Consider the following 14305-nt stretch of genomic DNA (forward strand, 5'->3'; position numbering starts at 1 on the left):
AAATAGTGCTGGTGCAGTTGAACTTCCATCAGCAAATTGGTAAATTTAGTTTAAGAAAAAGTAGAAATCTATTTTACTGTTTTTACAGCTTCTCTTTAGATTTGAAAATTTTCAAAATAAAAAAATTGGGGAAGAGACATATAAAATATATTGCAATTATATTTATTTACAATGGAAGCTATACCTGTTGGGTAACCACAATAGTCTTATCTACTCCAAGGGCATTTCTTTCCCAGGATCAAGGGACCTAGGAAACTGAATTAGTAAGTCAGAAGGTTACTTGATGAGCATGGAATCAGAGTGAAGGAAGTGACTGTTTCATAATTGAGTCTACATCCTTAGGGACCACAATATGTGTGTCTGTCATATACGTGGTCTACCCAGCTCCCTCTGCTCTCCAGCCACTGCACAAATGTACACACTTCCCTCTCCCATCCCTTCCTGTCCCCCTGCATAGTTAGGAGTGGGGGATGCTGGACAAACAGTAACATATCTTCACTCTCTAATCCCTCTTTTTCAAATAACTCGTAGCACCTTATTCTTCAGAGAGTTTACAGTAAAACTGATTAGATTGCAGCTTTCTTCGAGTACATTCCAGTCTTGCAGATATGCCCTGATCACCTTGATTACACTTGGATATTTCCCAAATCTCCATCAGCAACACATCTACAACCATGTCTTTGTGTTATTTCACTCTCAGAATCATTCTGAGCCTATCTCCAAATTCCTGGGTCACCTTACTGCAGCCTAGACTCTGACTACACTTATTTCTTTAGTTTGATTTATTTTGCCAAGGTCCCATCATAGACAGATTTTTTTTCAAGGTGTTGACAATATTACTGCTGCTTTTGGTGTCTTTGCCACTGCTCTACAAATGTATTTTTGCAAACAGTATGAGCTAAAGAAGGTATAATAGATGAAATGATAAAATTAGATTTTATATATATATATATATATATATGGAAGTGCTTTGAAAGTTAAAAGCACTGAACAAGTATAAGAGATGATTATTGCTGTAATTTAATAGGTAAAGCCACTGGCTGCTTCAGGCCAGCCCTCATAGGAGAGGAGCACTTGAGGATACTCCAGCCAGTCTGCTCTGTAGTTTTTCCACCTCGCATTTCTCTCCCATTTTCAGTCACATGATGATTAAGTCTCTGGGGAATGAATCATGCTGCCAAAGCCACAGAGACTAATTTATAAAGCAGACCTCAAGGTGGTCATTTATAATGAGCAGTATATTAGGCAAGACAAGACTTTCATCAACAGCATAAAGGCCCTCCTGGCTGGTGGGTCGTCCCAGTCAAGAAACCAGTTATACACCATAAAGCTGCTCAGCAAACACCTAATTAGAACAAAATGAATTGGATAGTCTCCAGAGTTTTGTTCTTCTTTTAATCAAGCCTAGGTACCTGAGAAATTGCCCTTCTCCATACTAGGAATAGTTCTGTCTACAGAAGCAAAGACGCCATTGTCCAAAAATAGACAGTCCTCTCCATGGTCGTTCCTGGAGATGCACTGACAGATTTTCTCTTGTTCACCCATCTCACTTTGCCAGTCATCTAAGTACCTGTCTTTACAGCATTACCTCGAGACAATCATGTTACAAGTTTTGACATTACAGTTTACCTTAACATTAGTAACATTTTAGGGTGGTCATTTCTTGACACCTTAATATCTCCGTTTCGCAATATACAACAGGTTACCATGGCAGGCAGGCCCCATTGTTTACCACTTCAAAATGTGCTCATCCAACAGTGCCACAAAGAAACTTATGCTTCACTTCTTAAACTTTTTCATCTTTTTCCCCATCTGCCAAATAGCCAAAGTGCACTCTAGTGCCTTTAGGATATTACCAAAAGCCAGTCTGTTGCTTTGGTGCAAAAGTGTGGGTGCTACCTGAAGGCAAAAAGGAATACCTGCAGGTCTGTACCCAGCACCAACTGGGAACCAGAAATCTAGTCTGCTAAAGTTCAAAGGGAATGGAGAAACCTGAAGCTTAGAAAAGATAAATGATTCAATAAAATAGTATATATGAAAGTGCCTAGCACAGGCCCTCAATAATAGGAAAAAGAAATGAGCAAATTGTCCAAGGTCTCCCAAATAGTGAGTGGTAGGGCCAAAACTCACGTAGTTGTTTCCCCACTAACACAGTGCCTCAAAAGTCATCTTGAAAAATATTTTGCTTTCCATCCTACTTTTCAGAAGTATTTTGTGGGGAAGAGCAGAGAGAAGCATCTGCTCGTATTTCATTGTAGACTGGAACTTGTTGACTTCAGCGTCAGAGTAACTTTCTCTGAAGCCTTCCCTGAGCCCCTTCTTCTTAGCCGCAGCGCCCTTTGATTAAATTCTGCCTTTTATTATCACTTGCACTTCCTTCTCTCCTATTTCTGGCCTCCTGAATATAAACTCTTGAAGTGTCCACTCACTCATCTTTATACGTCTCACAGTGAGGCCCAGCGTAGAGTCTGGCATATAGTAAGTACTCAACAAATTTCTGGTAATTTGAATTGAGTTCCATTAGCTGCAGCTTCTGTGATTCTCCATGATTTTTTGCCTGAGCCCTCTGTCTCCTGTCTCAATTCCTTTTAACAGTTTTTACTACGAGCTGGGTGAAACTAGTTATGCTATCCTCAAGATTCCACGGAACTCTTTTCAAAATCTTTTCCTCCATTTTGCTTCACAACTCCATTTTTGGTGAACTCTGCTTCCATCACCCCTTTCATTCATTCATTCATTCACTCATTCACTCACTCACAAATGCACAGTGAAGTAGACAGAGGGGCCCTACCTTTTAGAACTTGTAGTCTTCTGGGAGATCAGCAGTAAACAAGTAATAAAATAATTACAGATTGTGATAAGTGCTAAGGAAATAAACAGATGATACCGAGATCAGGACTGACCTCTCTGAGGGGATCAAATCTAGGTCTGAAGTACCAAAGCCACGAAGAACCCAGCCAGACAAAGCTGCATTTCAGGGAACAGCATGTGAAAAGGTAGGAAAGAGCTGGATATGCTCAAGAAAAAGCAGAAAGGTTGTGCGACTGGGGTGTATTGAGTGAGGTGAGGGGGGTGGGATGAGGTCAGAGAGGCAGGCAGGAGCCACACTATGTAGGAGACTTGTAGGCTGAGGTAAGGAGTGTAATCTGACTCTAATTGTAGTGGGGGTCAAAGAGTTTTTAAGCAGAGGAGTAACGTAAGCGAATTGACATTTTTAGAAGATGGCGCTGACTGCTGTGTGGAGACCACATAGTGTGGGGACAAGAGAGGGTGCAGAGACCACTGTCCAGGCTAATACACTGGTCCAGCTGAGGACTGCTGGGGCCTGGACTAGGGTGGTGGCAGTGAAGATGGTGTGATTCAAGAAATATTTTTGAAGTAGAATTGAAGGATTCTGGATTTGCCGATAATTTGAATGGGGAACCTCTTTGTTTTACTGTTTAGGAAGGTAAGGCACAGGAAGACTAAGTTAATAGGGAATAATTTTTGTGCTGTAACTGAACCCTGATTTCCTAACTGCTGGTCTCGTGTTCTTTCTGTGCACTACTCTGCTTTTCATAATCTTCAGCAATTCTCACTACCTTTGTGTCTTCTCCCAAATGCAATCATTCACCAAATCCAGCCCCCTCCTTTTCTGTGCCCCCTGAATCTCCTGCCTGCACTTGCCATGCCCATTCTGCTCTGGGTTATTGTGACTGCCTTCTGGCTGGCCTTGCTGCCTCCTTCCAGCCTTGCAGTGCAGGTCATTTTTCATGGCTTCGCTTCAACCGTGTCTCTAATAACTCTCCAGCAGCTCCCTACTCATTCAAATGAAAATCCAGACTTTGGGCAGTGGCTTCACAGCAGTTCCCCAGCTAGGTCCACCCAACCCTTCCTGTTTGCTCTCGTCTCCCATTATAACCCAGCCCACATCTTCAATTTTAGTCTTTTTGTGGCTACCCCTCCCAGCTCTGAGCTATTAGGCCAGCTGCTTTGTGTATGAAATTCCCCTCTTTTGCTCTTTCTTCTTGACTAGCAAGTCATAGATTTTTCCTGAATCATTTCAGTCATTCATTCTTTATTTCACCAAATAATAATTGAGTACCTCCTTTGGGCCCGACACTACTAGCTACTAGGCATGAAAAAATCAGTAGAGATGGTACCTGCCCTCAAGCAGCTTGGAGTCTGTTGGGGGAGGCAGATCTGTAATCAAATAATCACGATACGTTGTATTAAGTGGCCCAGGGGCTATAGATACAGAATGCTGGAGCTACACACAAGAAGTAGCAACAAACCCTACTGAGGGAAACAAGAAAGGCTTCACAGAGGAGGTGGCATTTGAATTGAGTAGAAAGGTATATAAGTATTTTTGAAGGTGAAGAGAAAGAGTAAGGGCATTTCTGGAAGAAAGAATCCGTTGTTATTTGATAATCATAATAGCTAGCAGGTACTGCTTTTTCAGGTATATATATACTTGTGATAGGGCGGCATATGCTGGGATTATAGTGACAGGTTCAGTACGGCTGGAGTATGGGACACATAGAAAAAGCATATTGGAAAATGAGAATAGAAGGAGAGATTGGGACAAGATTCTACAAGCAGTAGGAGCCAGGAGAGATTTTTTTTTTAATTTATTTTTTGGCTGTGTTGGGTCTTCATTGTTGTGTGCAGGCTTTCTCTAGTTGCAGCGAGTGGGGGCTACTCTTCGTTGTGATGCATGGGCTTCTCATTGTGGTGGCTCCTCTTGTTTCAGAGCACAGGCTCTAGGCATGCGGGCTTCAGTAGTTGTGGCTCCCGGGCTCTAGAGCACAGGCTCAGTAGTTGTGGTGCATGGGCTTAGTTGCTCTGCAGCATGTGGGATCTTCCTGGACCAGGGCTCGAACCCATGTCCCCTGCATTGGCAGGCAGATTCTTAACCACTACACCACCAGGGAAGTCCCCAGGAGAGATCTTTAAAAGAGGGAGTGGCAGGCTTCCCTGGTGGCGCAGTGGTTGAGAGTCCGCCTGCCGATGCAGGGGACACGGGTTCGTGCCCCAGTCCGGGAAGATCCCACATGCCGCGGAGCGGCTAGGCCCGTGAGCCATGGCCGCTGAGCCTGCACGTCCGGAGCCTGTGCTCCGCAACGGGAGAGGCCACAACAGTGAGAGGCCCGCGTACCACAAAAAAAAAAAAAGAGGGAGTGGCATGATCAGTTTTGGAACTGTGGCAGCTATAGTTGGTACACAGGTTATAGAACCATGGAGGTGATTACAGAGGTCACGTGAGAGATGAAGGCTTCAACCAAGGTGAAGGCAGAGGGAACAGAGAAGAGGACATATCTACACTAAGACTGACAGGGTTGGGAGTCTGATTGGACATAGTGGAGTGGGAAAAAGCAGAATCAGGAGATGACTCCAAGATTTCTAACAGGATACCATTAAGTGGGATAGAGAACAGAAGAGGAGAAAGGGTTTAAGACAGAAGATCACGAGTTTATTTGGAGCAATCTGAGTTTGAGTCACCAATCAGCATACAAGTAGAAAAGTCCAGGAAGCAAATGGGTACAAAAGTGTGGTGCTCAGAAGAAAGCTTGCCACTCACAGCATCTAAAAATTCATCCATTCTCTAAGCGCTATATCTCTTCCTGTGTATTCTGAGTGTTATGCTAATTGTACACTTGTCTACCCTAAAAGTCAGGGGTCCTCCTCAGTATGATGCTTATGTCCTTGCAGTAGCCTACAAGACCCAGCATGGTCTGTCCTCTATCACCTCTCTGACCTCATTTCCTACTGCTCTGTCCTCCACCACACTGTCCTGCTTGCTGTTCTTAGAAGGTATCAGGCACAAGGCACACTCCCACTTCAATATTTTGCACTGGATGTTTCCTCTGCTTAGAATGCTTTACCGTGGATGTTCACATGACTAACTCCTTCACGTCTTTGCTCAGTTGCAACTTTTTCAATGAGACTTACCCTGACCACCATATTTAATACTATAGTTGCCCATCCCCACTCCCTGACCACTCACACTTTTTTTTCACCAATAGCACCAATCATCTGCTAACATACAGTGTAATTTACTTGTGTATTATGTTTATCATTTATCAACTCTGTCTCTCCTCTAGAATGTAAGCTTCTTGAGGGCAGAGATTTTTTTCTTTTATTCACTAATATATGTCAAGCACCTAAACCAGTGCTTGGAGCATGATAAGCACTCAGTATATATTTATATCTGTTGAATAAATGAATGAAAGTATAGGTTCCTGCATCAGTCTCCCTTCTAAAATTTTTGTTTGCATGGGCCTTGTACCCTCAGGGCCAAATAGAAATATAGGAAGAGGAAATGAGTAGATATAAGAATAACTTAATGCCATTTGGCAGCCACACATTTCTGGTATATTAAAATAAAGCCTTTCTTAACTGGCTCCTTTCATAGTTTGTACGACTTATTGCTACTGTAGCAAATTACCACGAACTTAGTAGCTTAAAACAGCACAAATTTATTCTCATACAGTTCTGGAGGTTAAAAGTCTAAAATGGGGCTTCCCTGGTGGCACAGTGGTTGAGAGTCCGCCTGCCGATGCGGGGGACACGGGTTCGTGCCCCGGTCCGGGAAGATCCCACATGCCGCAGAGCGGCTAGGCCCGTGAGCCATGGCTGCTGAGCCTGCGCGTCCGGAGCCTGTGCTCCGCAACGGGAGAGGCCACAGCAGTGAGAGGCCCACATACCGCAAAAAAAAAAAAAAAAAAAAAAAGTCTAAAATGGGTCACAGGATTATATTCCTTCTGGAGGTTCTAGGGAAGAATCTGTTTCGTTTCCTTTTCCAGCTTCTAGAGGTCTCCTGCATGCCTTGGTTCATGGTTCCTTCCTCCATCTTCAAAGTACATCACTCCAACCTCTGCTTCTGTCACCACATCACCTCTCTGACTGTGTATTTCCTGCTTTCCTATTTCCCTTATGAAGATCCTTGTAATTACATTGAGTTCACCCTATAATCCAGGATAATCTCCCCATCTCAAGATCGTTAATCATGTCTGCAAAGTCCCTTTGGCCATGTAAGTTAGCATATTCACAGATTCTGGGTATTACGACTTGCACATCTTCAGGGAGCAAGCATACAGACTGAGACACAGATTGACAAGGGTTTGTTCAAAGGTGTAACCTAGTTCTGAAGACACCACACACCCTGGAGACATGTGTAGATTCAAATGTTCTAGAGCAGCACTATCCAATAAAACTTTCACGGTGATGGAAATGTTCTATATCTGCACTGACCAATACGGTAGCCACATGTGGTTATTGAGCATTTGAAATGTGGCTAGTGAGACGGAGGAACTACATTTTTCATTTTATTTTATTTTATTTTATTTTCACTAATTTACATTTAATAGCCACATGTGGCTAAGTGGTTAGTATTGGACAACAGAGGCCTGCAGCTGGGGGAAGGGACAGACAGTAAGGAAAATTTTTTTGTCTAAGTTTTAACTTTGAGTAGAATTTTTTTTTAAAATACCTCTCTGAGATTTTATGACACCTGGTTTGGAGATTGAATATATATTATGTGAATGGCACAAAAAATCACAGGCCACGATTTTTAATTTAAAGTGGACCTAGGTTTGTGATGCCTCAAACACCAGGGAAAATCAAATTGAAAGCTTTCATGGGAGAACACTGTTACTCTCGGGCCACATGGAAATCCCACAGAGAGTTCTAACAAAGTCCTTCACAATCAAAAGTCACAATTTACACAAGAAAACCAACTTCCAGGAGGAAGCAGTCAACAGGGAAAAAAAAAAAGGTAAAACATAACTAGACCCACAAAGATTTTAGATATTTACATTATCGTATACAGGATATTAAATAGATATGTTAAATACATTTAAGGAAATAAAAAAGTACAGAGCAAGAGACTATTAAAAATGACCTGCTACCGCATAGCACAGGAAGATCAGCTCAGTGCTTTGTGACCACCTAGAGGGGTGGGATAGGGAGGGTGGGAGGGAGGGAGATGCAACAGGGAAGAGATATGGGGATATATGTATATGTATAACTGATTCACTTTGTTATAAAGCAGAAACTAACACACCATTGTAAAGCAATTATACTCCAATAAAGATGTTAAAAAAAAATGACCTGCTAGGTTTGAAAAAGAACTAAATAGAATACCTAGAAATGAAAAATATAATAATTGTTATTAAAAACCTTGATGAAGTTTTATGCATCAGTTGATGAGAAATTAGGAAACTGGAAAATACATCTGAAAAAATCACACAAAATTCAAAAAAGAGGTACAAAGAGATGGAAAATATGAGTGCTTAAGAGATATGGAGGATAAAGCAAAAAGGCCCAATATTAATCTCTTTAGGATTCTACAAAGAAATAATAGAAAAGGGGGAGAACCATTCAGATAAACCATAGCTGGAAAGTTTCCAGAATTTTGAAAAAGCAAAAATCTGCAGTTCGGGAAAACTAAGAAATTCCAGGCAAGATAAATAAAAAGAAATTAATATCTACATGCATCACAGTCAACTGCAGAACACCAGAGACAAAGATAAGATCTTAAAACAAGCTACAAGGAAAAGACTGATCACATACAAAAGAACAACAATTAGACCAATAGGTGACTTCTCAACAGCAACATTGGAAGCCATATTAGAATATAATGTTGAAAGTGCTTCGAGAAAATAATTTTCATCTTAAAATTATATATACTGTGGCCCACTCACTGAGCCGCCACTGAGGACTCAGTAGCTTCCCCCTCAAGCCCCCTCGCTTCCTGACGCTCTGTCCCCCCCACCCGCCTTTTCCAGCCGCCACCTTCTGCAGGCCATTTCCACCGAGGAAAAGGAATCGTATCGTATGTCCGCTATCCAGAACCTCCACTCTTTCGACCCCTTTGCTGATGCAAGTAAGGGTGATGATCTGCTTCCTGCTGGCACTGAGGATTATATCCATATAAGAATTCAACAGAGAAACAGCAGGAAGACCCTTACTACTGTCCAAGGGATCACTGATGATTACAATAAAAAGAAACTAGTGAAGGCGTTTAAGAAGAAATTTGCCTGCAATGGTACTGTACTTGAGCATCCAGAATATGGAGAAGTAATTCAGCTACAGGGTGACCAGCACTAGAACATATGCCAGTTCCTTGTAGAGACTGGACTGGCTAAGGACAATCAGCTGAAGGTTCATAGGTTTTAAATGCTTCTGGCTCACTGAAGCTTACGTGAGGATTTCCTTGCAATGAGCAAAATTTTCCTTCTGTCCCTTGTCACAAGTTTAAAAACCTCACAGCTTGTATAATGTAACCATTTGGGGTCTGCTTTTAACTTGGACTAGTGTAACTCCTTCACGCAATAAACTGAAAAGAGCCAAAAAAAATTATATATACTGTGAAACTGTCTTCAGAGAATAAAGGCAACATAAAGGCATTTTAATATAAAAAAAATTTAAAGCATTTACCACCAACATTTGTCACTGAATAAGGAAAATTATCCAAAAAAGAAGTTCCGAGATATACAAAAGAACTTTAAGTAGAAAACAAAAGTTAAACATGTGGGTAATATTAGTAATTTATAATTTGTGGGATTAAAAGAAGACAAAAAACACAGAATTTAAAGGCTTCACAATAGCAACTCATGTTGAGGATTAGAGTCAAAACATTTTAGGGGTCCCTTCAAGAAGAGGGTACGTATGTTAATTAACTCTAGGTTTTATTGAATTAAGTAAGCATGTTAGAATTTCAAAGATAGCCACTAAAAGAAGAGAAAAAGAATGAATATCTTCCAAAATAATAGAAGTGGCAAAGTGGAACAAGAAAAAATCAATTGATTCAAAAGAGGAAAAAACACAGCAAAAATGGAACTCATGGAATAAAATAAGACAATATAAATAAATCCAAATATACAGTCTTTTTCTTAAAATACAGTTTTGGAAATTTAAAAACACTTTTAAATAACTCTTTAGGTCAAAGAAGAAATCTTAATGGAAATTAGAAAATGTTTAGAAATGAGCTTATATGTTGCACCTAAAGTGGTGGTTACAGGGCTGTTTATAGCCTTAGGAGAGTATGTTAAAAAGGAAGAGGGAGTTCTGTGGTGGCCAGGCTTTCACTGCCATGGCCGATGTTCAATCCCTGGTCAGGGAACTGAGATCCCACAAGCTGTTCAGTGCGGCCAAAAAAAAAAGGAAGAAAGGCTGAAAGTTAATGAGCTAAGGGTTCAACTTAAGAAGTTAGATAATAAACAATAGAATAAATCCAAAGAAAGCAGAAGGAAGGAAATAATAGACACAAAAGCAAAAATTATTAAAATATAAAACAAAGTAGAGAAGATCACCAAAGCCAAGAATAGCAAGAGTCTATGGCATTTGAGCCATGACTCACTCCCTTATCACAACTCCCCCCACCCCACCTCTGCTTTGCAGAATCTCTACCCCAAACTCACTACTCTGGGCAGATGCAGCCAAGAGGATGGAGGTTCCTTCCCCCTGCAGTACCCAGTCTGGGGTTATGATTTCACCAAGGGAAGGGCAGGCTGCTGGAATTTTTCATCTCTCCCAGCTCCATGTTGCAGAAGCTCAAGTCCAAGCAGGCATGGTCAAGAAAACCAGATCTCTTTTCCTCCACCCAGCTCCCACTCTAACCTGGGCAAAACTTTTTGGCCAACCCAATATAAACCCTGAACTGTGATAGTAGCCTCCAAACCACAAAGATATCCAACGATAAAGGTTAAAAATCTAACTGACTTGGGAGGCTTAAGCACAACCTTGACAATAAATGGCTTGTGCCAACCCAGGAGTAACCCCTAGGTAGTCAAGCAAAGAAATTTAAAACAAGGGGAAAAAATCAGAGCAGGGACATCAAGCTTTATATTATAGAGAGGATAAACTTTACAATTTTCATTCAAATTATCAAACAAATAACCAAGAAATTAAAAGCCACCAGCCTAGGGTGGGGTGGGGAATCAGTATCCCATAGTTCCTACCATATATTGTCTACAATGTTCAGATTTCAACAAAAAAATTATGAGAAAAATAATTTTTTCCTGCCCCTCCTCCAAAAAACAGGAAAATATGACCCATACACAGAAGGAAAAAAAAAGAAAAGAAAAGCAATAAAAATACTCTCTTTAAAGAGGCTCAAGTGGAGGATGTAGCAGACAGAGGTTTCAAAACAATTGTTATAAGTATGCTCAAAGAACTAAAGGTTGCTTAAAAGAAGTAGGAATGTGTGATGGCAATGTCTCAATAAATATAAATTATCAATAAAGAAATCGAAATTAGGGCTTCCCTGGTGGCACAGTGGTTAAGAATCTGCCTGCCAATGCAGGGGACACGGGTTCAAGCCCTGATCCAGGAAGATCCCACATGCCACGGAGCAACTAAGCCCATGCGCCACAACTACTGACCCTGCGCTCTAGAACCCATGAGCCACAACTACTGAAGCCTGTGCACCTAGAGCCTGTGCTCTGCAACAAGAAAAGCCACCACAATGAGAAGCCCATGCACCACAACAAAGAGTGGCCCCTGCTCACTGCAGCTAGAGAAAGCCCACACACAGTAACAAAGACCCAATGCAGCCAAAAATTAAATAAATAAATTTATTTTTTAAAAAAAGGAAAGAAATGGAAATTATAAAAAAGAACCAAATGTATATTCTGGAGTTGAAAAGTATAGTAACAAATGAAAAATTTGCTAGAGGGGGCTCTACAGTAGATTTGAGTTGGCAGAAGAAAGAATCAGTCCACTTGAGGATATGACAATAGATATTATGCAATCTGAAGAACAGAGAGGAAAACTGAAGATGAACAGAGCCTCAGTGAAATGTGGGATATAAATAAGTGCATCAATATATGCATAATTGGAGTACTAAAAAGAGAGGAGAGCATTAAAAGGACAGAAAAAGATATTCCAAAAAATTGCTGAAAACTCTTCAAATTTCTTATTTTCTCCTTTTTTTTTTTTCCTTATTTTGGCCACACTGCCTGCACGGCTCAGAGGATCTTAGTTCCCTGACCAAGGATCAAACCTGGGCCCCAGTAGTGAAACCACAGAGTCCTAAACACTGGACCACCAGGGAATTCCAAAATTTCTCAAATTTGATAAAAAAAAACTTTACACACCCAAGAAACTCAATTAATTCTAAGTAAACCCAAAGAGATCATACCCAGTATCATCATAGTAAAATGTTGAAAAACAAAAAGAAAATCTTGAAAGCAGGAAGAGAAAAAAAACACATCACATACAGGGGAACCCCCATAAGATTAACAGCTGACTTCCCATCAGAAGCAGTGAAGTCAAGAAGGATGATATAGTCAAACTACTGACAGTTAAAAAAAAAAACACCAAGAATCATGTATCTGGCAAAAATGAAGGTGAATTAAAGACATTCGCAGATGGAAAAAAAAAACCAGAGAATTCATTGCTAGGATACCTTTCTTTTTTTTTGACTTAGTGTATTATTTATTTATTTTTTAAACATCTTTATTGGAGTATAATTGCTTTACAATGGTGTGTTAGTTTCTGCTTTATAACAAAGTGAATCAGTTATACATATACATATGTTCCCATATGTCTTCCCTCTTGCATCTCCCTCCCTCCCACCCTCCCTATCCCACCCCTCTAGGTGGTCATAAAGCGCCAAGCTGACCTCCCTGTGCCATGCGGCTGCTTCCCACTAGCTATCTATTTTACGTTTGGTAGTGTATATATGTCCATGCCACTCTCACTTTGTCACAGCTTACCCTTCCCCCTCCCCATATCCTCAAGTCCATTCTCTAGTGAGGTGGACGGACCTAGAGCCTGTCATACAGAGTGAAGTAAGTCAGAAAGAGAAGAACAAATACTGTATGCTAACACATATATATGGAATCTAAGGGGGAAAAAAAGGCCATGAAGAACCTAGGGGTAAGACGGGAATAGGATACCTTTTTTTATCTATATTTTTATTTTTTTGGCTGTGTTGGGTCTTTGTTTCTGTGCGAGGGCTTTCTCTAGTTGTGGCAAGCGGGAGCCACTCTTCATCGCTGTGCACGGGCCTGTCACTATCGCAGCCTCTCTTGTTGAGGAGCACAGGCTCCAGATGTGCAGGCTCAGTAGTTGTGGCTCACGGTTCCAGTTGCTCCATGGCATGTAGGATCTTCCCAGACCAGGGCTCGAACCCGTGTCCCCTGCATTGGCAGGCAGATTCTCAACCACTGCGCCACCAGGGAAGCCCAGATACCTTTCTTAAAAGAAATACTAAGTGAGGTTCTTCAGGCTGGAAGCACGTGATGTCAGACAATAATTTGAATGCACATGAAAAACAAGGAATGCTTATGAAGGTAATTATGTGGGTAATTAGAAAAGACAGTGTAATTGCGTATTTCTTCCCCTTTCCCCTCTTGACTGATTTAAAAATCAATTACATAAAGCAATATGAATATGATTGTATTATTGGGACTATAATATATAGAAACATAACATATTTGACAATAACAGCACAACGGAAGGGAATGGGAAGAAAGCTGTACTGAAATAAGGAAATGACAATAATGGTAATTCCAATCCACAGAAAGAAATGGAAAGAACCAGAAGAGTAAGAATGTTAGTGAACACTATAAATATATATTTATTCTCTTCTCTCAGTCTTTATTTATTTATTTATTCGTTTATTTATTTATTGTATTTTGGCTGCACTGTGAAGCATGAGGGATGGTTCCCTGACCAGGGATCAAATCTGGGGCTCTGCAGTGTAAGGACCAAATCCTAACCACTAGGCCATCAGGGAACTCCTCTCAGCCTTTTTAAAAGACATAAAATTATATAAAGTAATAATTACAGCCATATATTGTTAGATTTATTACATATATAAATATATATGTATGTATGACAATAATATCAAAAAGGGGGAGGCAATGAAGCTATATAAAATGTCTGTATTTCACTAGAACTAAGTCAGTATAAATCTGAAGTAGATTCTAATAAGATGTATATTATAAGCCCTAGAAAAACCACAATGAAAATAACTCAAAAATAAATAATTTTAAAATTCATGAAAGGAATTAAAATGTTACATGAGAAAATATCCACCTAATACTAAGGAAGATAACAAGTATAGACATGTGACATATAGAAAACAAAAACCAAAATGGTGATGTAAATCCAAGCATATAAATAATAACAATAAATGTGACTGAATTAAACAATCCAATCGAAAGAAAGATATTATCTGACTGGATTTTAAAAAAAGACAAGGTCCAACAATATGCTGTCTACAGGAGGCACACTTTTCATCCAAAGGCACAAATAGGTTGAAAGTAAAAGGATCAAAAATGATATTCCATGCAAACAACAACCCAACCCTGAA

At 40.4% G+C, this 14305-nt stretch overlaps 1 protein-coding gene and 1 pseudogene across 2 annotated transcripts in view; both read left to right on the forward strand.

Moving 5' to 3' along the window:
* The window catches only part of HDAC8 (histone deacetylase 8), a 244923-nt gene that overhangs the window by 149409 nt on the left and 81209 nt on the right, over positions 1–14305 (forward strand). The window lies entirely within an intron of this gene.
* On the forward strand, positions 8741–9174 carry LOC111170447 (eukaryotic translation initiation factor 1 pseudogene; annotated as a pseudogene).

Source organism: Delphinapterus leucas, chromosome X (assembly GCF_059928025.1).
Source record: "Delphinapterus leucas isolate spDelLeu-1000000601 "Yukka" chromosome X, BTC_Dleu_Yukka2, whole genome shotgun sequence".
Classification (NCBI taxonomy): Eukaryota; Metazoa; Chordata; class Mammalia; order Artiodactyla; family Monodontidae; genus Delphinapterus; species Delphinapterus leucas.